The sequence below is a fragment of the Hevea brasiliensis genome, unplaced genomic scaffold (genome assembly GCF_030052815.1).
Source record: "Hevea brasiliensis isolate MT/VB/25A 57/8 unplaced genomic scaffold, ASM3005281v1 Scaf86, whole genome shotgun sequence".
Taxonomy (NCBI): Eukaryota; Viridiplantae; Streptophyta; class Magnoliopsida; order Malpighiales; family Euphorbiaceae; genus Hevea; species Hevea brasiliensis.
The window spans coordinates 93,885-106,624 of NW_026615306.1; the positions used below are offsets into that span (position 1 = coordinate 93,885).

At 29.5% G+C, this 12,740-nt stretch overlaps 1 long non-coding RNA gene across 1 annotated transcript; it reads right to left on the reverse strand.

Annotated features, from left to right (window-relative positions):
* Positions 1-3,844: 3,844 nt before the first annotated feature.
* On the reverse strand, positions 3,845-9,921 carry LOC131177773 (uncharacterized). The gene is made up of 5 exons (XR_009147077.1): positions 9,825-9,921; positions 4,860-5,237; positions 4,272-4,732; positions 4,056-4,159; positions 3,845-3,971 (listed from the first exon to the last, which is right to left on the reverse strand). It is a non-coding gene; the product is annotated as an uncharacterized LOC131177773 (long non-coding RNA).
* Between the last annotated feature and the right edge of the window lie 2,819 nt (positions 9,922-12,740).

Consider the following 12,740-nt stretch of genomic DNA (forward strand, 5'->3'; position numbering starts at 1 on the left):
TGGAGTTTACTTGGAATTTTTATTTGCTGAAATTGACATATGTAGATCTCACCGGGGATTATGGGAATATAGACCATTATAAATGTTATAAATTTATTTTAACAATAAAATTCAGGAGTGTTAAAAAATTAATAGAATTTAAGTAAAATAATGTGAATAATTAAAATTAAAAAAAAATTATAGAAAAGAAAAATATAAATATTATATATATTTTTTCTTCTGGCAAGCTGCGAGTAACACAGACTAAGAAAGAAAACAACGAATAAAATAAAATAAAATAAAAATATAACGATAGAGATATTCTGAACAAGTTTCAAAATATCTTAGCTTGCGAATGGTGTATAACTTCATCGACACTTGCCCACAAGGACCAGCACCGCAGCAAGGTAGGTAGTCGATTTTAGAGATGATGATATTATTATTATTGTGCTAAATGATTAGATTAAATTTAAACCTTCATAAGTTTTTTTTTTTTTAATTTTACTAATTTAAAAAATAATTTTAAAATTCAAGTATTAATATAAATAATTTATAAGATAGATATTTACATAAAAATTTGCTATGTTTTTATTTTCGTTATAAATATAAATTTAATTCAATCATTGTTTTCTAAATATTATTTTCTCTGAAAAGAAAAAAATTTAAACATCAAATCAAAAATAAAATCAAATTGCAAGAAATGTAGTGTTATTTTGCTGTCGTAAGGAATGGGTGAATATAAAGTCAATTCTCCCTTCCACATCCATGGCTTTCAAGTATTTGTTCAGTGTTACCAGTTTTGGTGTAGTCTTTATTATATTACTTCCATTTATTTTTCACATTTGAGTTTTATACAATAATTAAGAAAATAATTAAATAATTATATTTTTATAAAAATATACTACTAATTAACTGAATTATCTTTTATTTCACAATTAAAATTTTATAAATATTTATTATATTTAATAAAGATAAAAGATAAAATTAAAAAAAATAATACTCTTTAATTTTTTAAATATGATAAATAATTTTAAATAAAAAAATTTAAATATAACGGATAAAAATAGACAAAGATAATAATATGATAATTATAGGCTAAGTCTAATTTCATTACAAAAATTAATTTAGGTTTGCTTAAATATTATATTTAGTATGATTTTTTTTTTATCAAAAGATAGATTGGATTCATTTGAAAAAAGCCTATAGGCCCATTACATAAAACAGCCCATGGCAAACAATAGAATTGGCTAAAAACAAATCTAACTCAGCTTAAATTCTAAGCCCATAATTCAAGAACCAACTGAAGATGGGCAAACCCCAAAACACGACCCGTACAAAACCCCATTGTGCGAAGACTGCTGCCTTGCTCATCGCCACCGGTAACTTCTAATGAAGTAGAGCCTATTTGGTATTAATATTAAAATTATTGTTGAGAAAATTATTTTTAAAATTATATTAATTAAAAGATATTAAAAATAATTTAAAATTAAAATTTATAAATTTTAATTATAAAAATATTAAAATAATAAAAATAATTATTTTTAAATTATTTATTTTAATAACATCTAAATTGATACTTTTACATAAAAAAACAATTTCATCCTTATGACACGTAGTCATCTAAGAAGTTAACAACCAATTATGCACTTGAACCAAAGTAGGCCTTCAAACCAAAGTATGCAGGTTTCGGGGATGAAGCCTGTAACATTTTTAATTTTTAAATAATTATTTTATATGTAAATATTAATAATTTATTATATTAAATATTATTAATTTTTTTTGAAATTTTGGGAATTTTAAAAATCAAATTTGATTTCTTAAAATAATAAATTTTATTAATTTTTAGAAATTAATTTAAAGACTACGTGATAAATTTAAAAATATATTTGGATTACCCGAATTTTTTAGAGTTTTTCGAAATTTTTTTGAAATTTTTGAGTCTCATTTTTTATCCCATGAGAAAGTAAAAATTTAAATTTGGGTATCTTGAATCGTACCGATCGAATAGAATCGATCCCTTTCTTTTTTGTTTTTCCCTCCCTTTCCCCGTGTGGCACCTCTCCTTCTCCCCTTTGATTCTCTCTCCTCCCTCTTACTCTGGCCCGCCTACCACCTCCCCTCCCTTCCCAAGTCGCTGGTGCACCACCCCCACGCCTCCCCCTCACCGGCCGCCGCCCTAGGATGCTGGAAAAAGTTTCCAAAACTCCCTCTTCGGGCAACGCGTTTCTTCACCATTCTGGCTAAAACCCGGCTGATTCAGCCACTAATCGGATCGGGTCATATCCCAAACAACTTCTACGTATCGAGAGCTTTCCATAAATACCAAGAACACTAATTTTTATTGAGCAGTTGTTCAATTTTTGCTCGAAAAGTTTTAGTCCATTTCGACCTTTGGGCTAAATTTCTCCTAAACCAGAGACTCTACAAAAATTCAGAGAGTACCGGCTTGCTCTACTCGATGAGAGCTTCGCAACCATATAAATTTTAAATTTTTTTGACACCAAAATTTTGATGGGTCCCTTAAAATTTGCAGTATTTTTCTGAACTCCAAATGAGTTTATTTAATTTTCTAATAATTTTATTCTAACCCTTGGTGTTATGAGCTTCGAGTAGGTACTTTCAGTTCAATAAAATATTGGAATTCTCCATCTTGAGCTTGTAATAGATGATTTATTATTACTAATAATTGAAGATAGCATGTCAGTAGACGTAACTCTATGTGAAAAGGGTGAATCACGTAAATATTAGTATTTTGTATATTTATTTTATTTCTTTATAGTTTATATGCTTCCACGATGCATAATAGTTAGATTTTTGGACAAGAGACTAAAGAATTGAACCTAAGAGCTGGTTTTTGGTTAAATTTTGGGATAAAGAATTATGAAGTAAATCACCTATACTCTAAGCTGAAATATCTCATGACAATATCAAAGCTCATTGACTTATAGAACAGTTAAATTTGACAGTTGTGCTAAAAAGTCTGGACTTGTTCAGTTCATTGCCTTATAAATCTCTTAAAGAGAAAGAAACGGCTTGTTACTAGATTTCTTTTTTTTTTTTGTTTTTCCTGCATGATTCCTTCTAGGTTGGTTTTTATGTGAAGACCTATTGGTCAGGGAATAGATTGAGGGTGTCATGCTAAATTTTTCCTGACTTTTAATTGATAAAATTTTTCTTATAAAAAAAAAAGACGCCACAGAAGTATGCACACATAGACTTGCATAAAAGGCATAATGTATATATGGTACTGGCCTACTGGTGTTTGTGGACAATGTAACTCTGAACCAAAAATTTATTACAAGTCAATTAATACTTACGAGGACTGTATCGCTTTGAGTTTGGAGAATGAGAAGAAATCTTTCCTGTCAATTTACTTGCACTGAGTTTCCTGCTCATGATTTGCCCAGTAAGAGAGATATGGTGCCATCTGAATAATGGCACGCAGTTCACATTATCTACTAATTACTTATGGAAGCTAATGCAGTTCACATCTGTTCCAGCTCTTTCTGCTAAATGATGTTTTGATGTCAGCTTTGATATCTTACTAAGAATTAAATCAAGAGAGAAAGTTGCAATCGAACTTCTCATAATAAAAAATAAGTTTCTTCAGCCACATGAAATTCAAGACCAGCTTTTGATTAGGACACTAGTAGAAATGCAATATCACACCAGTGGGCTAAGTTACACACGTTTAATTTTATATTTTTTAATTAATAATTTATAAAAAAAAAATTTTTATTAATAATTTATGTTTTAAAATTTTAATAATTTTGCAAAATATTTAAATTCTATTTATTTAAAATATAATACATACAAATTTATAAATATTATTATAAATACTATTATAAATATATATATTTTACTTGCTTGCCATTTTAACCCTTGGTGGTAAATCATCTTTGCTTGCCATTTTTCGTTCAATAAAATGTTGGAAGTCTTCAAATCCCTGTGGATAATCGGTGGTTTGCAACCATTATGTAGACACTCTAGTCCTGCAAAACCAGTTAGCCATGGATAAGAATGATGAATGGGGAAGCAAAAAGTAAAGAAAAATAGAAATGGATTTGCTTGAGAACCACAAGCTGCATCTACTGCAATTTGAAATCTCTCTTTCCAGGTCAGAATACTTCCACTTTTCTCCGCAACCAAAATACATCAGGCTATCATTGTCAAGAGTTGTCTTGAGGAAATTTGAAAAAAAAAAAAGAGGACTTCCATTTAGAGAAGAAATCTAGAAAAATTGACAAATCAAGTGATTAAAAAAAATCTTTTACAGGTTGTGATAGATATACTTGATAAATGCTCTTGCAAGTTTCCATTAACCACGTACTCTTATACCAATGCCATGTTATGACTATCATTGGAGTAACCAATTAGTGAAACCAAATTCCTATGATGAACAACCATCAGGAGCTGCACCTGCACTTTTTAATTTTGAAAAACCACTATTAATCAGAGTGTATATTTATTTGTACTATCTATCGTGTAATAGAGGGAGAAAGGCACAAATAATTGATTCAATTGGGTTGAAACTGACGCTGCAGTAGCGCTATGTCTAACCTCTGCTTGAAATTCCTTGTAGCTTTGATTTGATGATTGAGATAACAGCTTAATTGCAACTTGAGTTCCATCTTTTAGGAAGTAAACTTTTCCAAAGCCCCTCCTCCAATGGCGGTCTTAAAGTTATCAGTAATACTAATTATCTCTGAGAAACTAAAGGTCTGATTCTTTGATTTTTGCGTTTCCGCTATTGCTGTGTAAGTACCATAGACAGAATTTGAAATATATGGACAGAGAGATAAAGAAATTGATATGTAGTCTATAGTTTTTGCAACTTTTAGTAAGCTAATTAATATGCAAATAGAGGAAAAATAGATTACCTTGCTGTCTTCTATGTCTCCAAGAGATAGCTATCATGCATAGGAGCAGAAGCATCAATATTGATATAATTGATGCAACAACTGGAAGAAGAAAATGTTTCTTTTCCTCACATGAATCCGACTGGCATAAATTTGGATTTTTGTCGAAGCTAGCATTGAGTATGACATCATCAATTCGTCATATAACAGATATTAAATAACCTATGTATTTCAATATCATCATTTTTTTTTCATTGGTTCATTTAATAGCTGGAAAATGATGAAAATAAAATGATGGACAAGAGAAGACGTTCAAACCTCAACTGCAATGTTCCATTATTAAACTTTTCTATAAGGGACTATGGAATGGATCCAGTGAGCTTGTTCCCACTTAAATTTCTGAAAAGAATGTATACTAAATGTTATAAATAGCTTGTATGTTAGATAGTATAGAGAGAAAGAATTCCTATATTGTTAAAATATAAGAAAGTGAAGGAATGACAAGAGTGAAATATGTATAGAATTATATATATATATATATAATTCAATTTATATTATTCTGTTATGGCACTTGGCAAGTATATGTGTGAAATAAAATAATTATCATATTGTAATTTTCGTAAATAAATTACGAACATATGTGTTTATTAACAAGTAGATGTGTCTGTTAATAGACAGACATGTCAATTCCATACAAACAGTCACAACTGTTTGTATAGGTGTCTGTTAATAAACAGACATGTCTATTCTATATAAAAAGTCATAACTATTTGTATAGGTGTCTGTTAATAAACAGACATGCCTATTCTAGACAAATAGTCACAACTATTTGTATAGGTGTCTTTTTATAAACAGACATGTCTATTACACAAACAGTTATATCTATTAGAGATAAACAGAAGTGTCTATATAGAAATGTGCCATGACTTTTCATTCTTTATAAATATGGATGAGTTTTTCAACCCAGATATATACTACTTCTATTTCTTCTTCTTTTCTTCTAGTCTCTCTAAATTCAGTTCATATAAATAGTTCTTAAGGGAAATCTTCAGGAGTTGCTGTCTGCAGATTTCAGACTTTGTTGTATCCTGGAGGTATATTGCCATAACCTTGCAGCAATCTAGTGGAGGCAATTAATACCTTAAAGATAGTGATTCATCACGCCTCAAAGCCTATTCTATACCCACTACCTTAACAATTTTAAGGTATTAATCGCAATAGAGTCTAAGGCTGTTTCCGTGATGAATCAAGAGTTCATGAAACTTGATCATTTTAAGGAACAAATTATGTTCACTGAGAAGGTAAAAGCAGATCAGGAAAAGAAGATGAATTGCCATGCAGAGGTCATATTCTCAACAACTCATCAGATAGGTTATAAGATTTGTTTACCTCTGTCAAGTCTCCAAAAGAAATTTGGAATTCGTTAGAATTCGAATATAATACAGAAAAAAAGGTATGGACAAATTTCTCATTATGAAATATTTTGAATTCTAAATACTTGATAATATGTCTAAAGAAATATAAGGTTATATTATGATGCTAAAGCTCATGGTGAATGTGATAAAGAGGGTAACAAGATTTATGTGCATAAGTCGAAAAACACTTTTATATGCATAAATCATAATTCATATTAATTGTGTCAATCACTAACTAGGTGGGGATATTGTTAAAAATATTAGTGATAATAAAATTTGTCTCATTTTGATAGAGTTATGTCTGTTCATTAAAAGGCATCAAAATGAACTATTCATTACCGATAGCTATATCTGTTTTAAAAGGTGTAAATGAACAAATATAATTGTTCTAAAAGATACAAAGTGAATAGGTGTATCTGTTCTAAGAGGTATAAGTGAATAGTTGTATCTATTCTAAGATGTATAAGTGAACAGTTGTATATATTCTAAGAGGTATAAATGAATAGTTGTATCTGTTCTAAGAGGTATAAGTGAACAGTTGTATATGTTCTAAGAGGTATAAGTGAATAAATATAATTATGCTAAGAGATACAAAGTGAATGGTTGTATCTGTTCTAAGAGGTATAAATGAATGGTTGTATCTGTTCTAAGAGGCATAAGTGAACGGTTGTATATATTTAAAAGGCATAAGTGAACAGATGTAATTGTTCTAAGAGATACAAAGTGAACGGTTGTATCTATTATAAAAGGTATAAGTGAACAGATGTAATTGTTCTAAGAGATACAAAGCAAATGATTGTATTTATTCTAAAAGGTGTAAGTGAACAGATGTAATTATTCTAATAGATACAAAGTGAACTATTGTATATATTTGAAGAGATGCAAATGCTTCATAAATAGCAGTTTGGAACAAAAAAAAAATCTATTAACTTTTCTTTTTTTGTCTCTTCTCTTCATTTTTACCGACAATTAATATTATTATTTTTTAATTTATTCTTGGAAAAATTTTAAAATTGCTGTCTAGATTTATATTTTGGTTATTATCCTTGAGGGATCTGCCTAAAACTACCCAGCTATAACATAGTGGGGGTTTTACTCTTTGTCAATTTCATTATATTGAGGGAAGCAAATACTCCATATGATATTTATTGTAAATTGACTGGAAATTTTAGTAGAATAATTACTCAAATTGAGTATACTAATGCTATTGATAGCAAGGGTTTTTGGATATTAAAAAAAAAAAAAGAATTATAAACTATAAATTATTCTATGATAAATTTTCAAATATGCTAAAATCATATAAAGAGTTGTATTCATGCAAAGAGTTGTGTCTCTTGGCCAAAAGATGTAACTAAATAAAAGATGCAATTCTTCTTAATATTTATATGTATGAAGAGATGAATTTATTGGCCAAAAGGTTGATACATTTTAAGTAGTAAATATAAGAGCCTTTCAAGTCATTTGTAAGAAGTGACAAAAGGACAAATGAGTATGCATTTGTGTGTATGTGCAAGTTTAGCTTGGTCTTTATTTTTGGATGCTCTCATTTTAAACAAGTTATGGAGCAATTTATTTCTGAAAAATAAGGTACAAATCTAGACTGTGAATTATTTATGTAGTTCATGTTATAAATATGTGATTATATGGTTGACTAGTGAAACAAATATGATGGAGATCCTATAGTTATACAAATGGAAATTGAAAAAGTAGTACTAAGGATAATAAGTCAACCTTTGATTGGGTGTTCACTTTAGATGGAGGTTTTGTTTCTTGGGCATCAAAAAAAAAAAAAAAACAAACTTGTATAACTCATTCTACGGTAGAATCCGAATTTATAGCTTTGGCAAATATTGGTAAAGAAGTAGAATGGCTGAGAAACTTGTTATCGGATATTAAGTTGTGGCCACAACCTGTGCTATCTATTTCTTTATATTGTGATAGTCAAATCACGATGGTTAAAGCTTATAGTAAAATATACAATTAAAAGTATATACATATAAGCTTAAGACATGAAAATGTAAGACAATTAGTCTCTAATGGTGTTATTACCATGTTTATGTTAAATCCTATAATAATCTAGCAAATCCTTTAATAAAAGGGCTCTCGAGAGTTATGATCATAAGTACATGTGCTGATTAGGTTTTAGAATATTCCATTAAATTTACTACTGATGGGAACCCTACTTTATAGTATTATTACTAAATAAAGTTTAAAGGGTAACAACAAGTCATTAGTAAATGTTGTAATTAAGTACTTAGTGTACTAAGTTAATGGAATGAGGATGAGTATTTATACTCTTAATGAAGTTTAAAATTATTACAAAGGAAACTTCACCTATATGAACATAGGAAGTGGTGCCGCTTCAACAAAAGTGAGAATAACTTTTGTAAATGTTCATGAAAATAGGAGGTAGCACAAGGCCATATTCGTGCTAAAATTTTGGTGAACTTTTAAGTCGAACTAATTGATTCATGTGTGTAGTATTTTCAATTCTATTTAATAGGAATCTAGGTTTAAGCTAAGGCCACCATGATTTCTTTAGAACTTTGAAATACTTACACTAAGGAAAAGTTTAAATCAAAAGATACTTTTCATTATGCATGAAACAATGGGATCTAACAATACAAGCTAAGTGGGGGATTGTTATAAATAGCTTGTATGTTAGATAGTATAGAGAGAAAGAATTCCTATATTGTTAAAATATAAGAAAGTGAAGGAATTGCAAGAGTGAAATATGTATAGAATTATATATATATATATATATATATAATTCAATATATATTATTCTATTATGGCACTTGACAAGTATATGTGTGAAATAAAATAATTATCATATTGTAATTTTCGTAAATAAATTACGAACAGATGTGTTTATTAACAAGTAGATGTGTCTGTTAATAGACAAACATGTCAATTCCATACAAACAGTCATAACTGTTTGTATAGGTGTCTGTTAATAAACAGACATGTCTATTCTATATAAAAAGTCATAACTATTTGTATAGGTGTCTGTTAATAAACAGACATATCTATTCTATACAAAAAGTCATAACTGTTTGTATAGGTGTCTGTTAATATATAGACATGCCTATTCTATACAAATAGTCATAACTATTTGTATAGGTGTCTTTTTATAAATAGACATATCTATTACACAAACAGTTATATCTATTAGAGATAAACAGATGTGTCTATATAGAAAATGTGCCATGACTTTTCATTCTTTATAAATATGGATGAGTTTTTCAACCCAGATATATACTACTTCTATTTTTTCTTCTTTTCTTCTAGTCTCTCTAAATTCAGTTCATATAAAGAGTTCTTAAGGGAAATCTTCAGGAGTTGCTGTCTGCAGATTTCAGGCTTTGTTGTATTCTGGAGGTATATTGTCATAACCTTGCAGCAATCTAGTGGGGGCAATTAATACTTAAAGATAGTGATTCATCACGCCTTAAAGCTTATTCTATACCCACTGCCTCAACACTAAATCATTCGTATAATTCATCGAAACCCCTTCCTTCCCCACCAAAAAAGAAAAAATCATGCATTTTATGCTTAAGTTTCTTCTCACAGAGTATTTAAATTCGGTAGTTGTGCTAAAAATTCTGGCACCGGCCCTGTCAATTCATTATAAGATAAATCCCTGAAAGAAAAGATGCCAGTAGGATCTTAGTTCCCTACTTGGAGATTTAACCATACTTAGGAGGAAAGTTAAATTCAACAGTTCTGACAAAAAGTTGGGCAGAATTCCAGTCAATTTATTGTATGATAAATCCCTGAAAAGACAATAAAAAAGATTAAGATATATTATATATTATACGACGATAGAGTAAGATATGTGAAAACTCCTCCCCTATAAACATGAGTAATTTTATAGTGGAACGGTGATTCCGTGGAAGAATGTCTGAATCTTATTGTAGAGTACATATTCAAAAGAATCATCAGAAACTTAGTCGACAGCACTTACAAGGAATGAATTGCCTTGAGGGCAGAGAGTGATGGAGCTATTTCCCAGTCAATTCCTTGAACTGAGGTCCTGTTCACAGTTCATAGAATCATAATCTAAGTAACGGTGTCCAGTGGAAAGAAAATACATATTCTTATGAATTTAAATGTGCACTACTCACATTGAGATGATCCTTGGAGGATTGTTGTCATAACTACAGTTCAAACCATTCCGTGAAAGAACTTTTGGCACACATGGGTCTCCTTGCAAATCATCTCCATTTATATTGTATGATTGCATGATGGCCATTATTGTACCAACTATGATTGTTCACGAAGAATATAGTTTACGATGGGCACTCTAATATTCAATTATTGCTACTATATGAAGGACAGAGAAAAAAAAAATCATTACTACTATATAATAGTTAATGTAAATATGAAATACATACCATCTGCTTGGTCTGTTGGAGAAAGAGGAAGCTTAACTACCTCAAGAATCTCGAAGGCATTGAGAATGGGTGGAAGGCCAGAGTTGCTTGTTTGATCGATAGTGAAGTAAATATCTTCTTGAGTATTCAGAAGTATAGTCTGTGGCTTCAAGTATTCCAGGCTAATGGGTTCAGAATTGACATCATTCAAAGTAACTGTAAATACTCTTCGTTGATCATGAGGAATCTCTACAATTTCAGCGAAATGAAAGTAGACATAAAAATTACATGATTGGACACAACTAAAGCTATTGTTGTATGCCAATGAGTCAAGGTCATTTTTGGGCTGAGCCTAACACTTCAATGGGTAGTTTATAGGAATAATTAATTTCCTGGGGTTGCATTTCTGGTGTGGCATTGACCCAAATCGAATTAGGAAGCCTCAAAGTGTTCCAGATGCGATGAAAGACATCATCCTTGTACCTGAATATCAAAGATAACACAATACCTGTTTTATTTAGCCCAACTTTAATAACACACACACACACACACACACACATATATATATATATATATATATATATATATATATATATAATACTTGTGTACCTATCAGCTTCTAATACTTTTTTTTTTTAATTAACTCCGATTAGAAAACTTGAGATTTTATAATCTTAAAAAAGTTTTCAGTATGACTCAACTAAATCTTATTAATAACTACTAATGCCTATTTAGTATTGAGGTACAAATTATTTTAAAAAAACATAATTTTAGATACTCAAAAAATTAGTTTCAACCCTTTTAGAATAATTCTTATATTAAAATTCAAATCTAATTCTAATGATGAATAAATTTTAAAATAATTAAATTATATGAATTCTATAGTTAGGAGAACTGAAAGACAAATATTTTTGTTTGGGGCTTTTAATTAATAGCTCCTCTTAAAATGTAGCTATTAATTAAAAGTTTTTAATTATCACGAGAATACGTGAATACTACCTAGAAAATAACTTTTAATTGCTTAATACGTAATGTAGGGTCTAACGTATAAATCAGGATGTCATTCACTACTTTGTTTGGGACCTATACGTCTGTAGGGGCAATGATTGCATTGCAATAATGGTCCTAATTTTTTTTGTTTGAAAATTACATGATTAATACTTTATTTTTTTTATAAAATAAATTTTATTTTGTAAATAATTTTAATAAAAAATAGTAGTGTAAAAAAGTAAATAAAAAAATAAAATATGATAGAAGGCACCTTTCTCGATGTAGATATACTAATTGCACAGTAATATCTCCACAGAATCAAATGCACACATTTATTTTCCTGAAAATCATGCCGGTGGGATAGCTAAGTTGAAATCTTCTAGCAACTCTTAATGATCCAAACTTACTACTATAAATTGAATCATTCACATGATGTAATTTCAATGCTGAAATGAAAGGTACTTCAAAGTTTGTGTTTACAAGACACACATGAATAATATCTGTTGAAGAAAAATGAAAGATCTCATATGTGTTCCAACCATTAGGATACAGCCCTTTCACCGTGATCCATTTGTTAACCCCTATATGCATATCAAACTCTGGAGGTTGATTCTTGCTATCATAAATTTTATAACAAAAGAGAGCTCTAATGAAGTAATTGTGATTTTTTCCCTGTTCAGGTCGTAGAGTGTAGCAATTTTTTTTCCCTGTTGGAAAGCTTCTTAAATTCTTACACTGCCGTTCTATAACGGCCTCTAATGAAGTGGATCCTGATTTTGCATCATGATTTTCGCCGCTGCTTATGAAATCTCTATCTGACTTGTAAAGTAATCCTATATTTTCATCAAAATAATCTTCATCCACCCCGCAATCGATGCTTATGGAGCCTTTGAATTGGACATCAAAACAGTATTAGATATGCCAAATAACATACATAAACCCATTTCTCAACTATTTTTTATTACAACTGATAAACTCAAGACTTACAGGTCTAGAGACAGTTTAGTACTACTAGGTTAAAACTAATTGATTGATAAATAAACTCTTCAGTCATAATTATAATGAAGCAGTAGATTATTTAACTCATAAAAAATAATAATTAATTGGGTAACAATTAACTA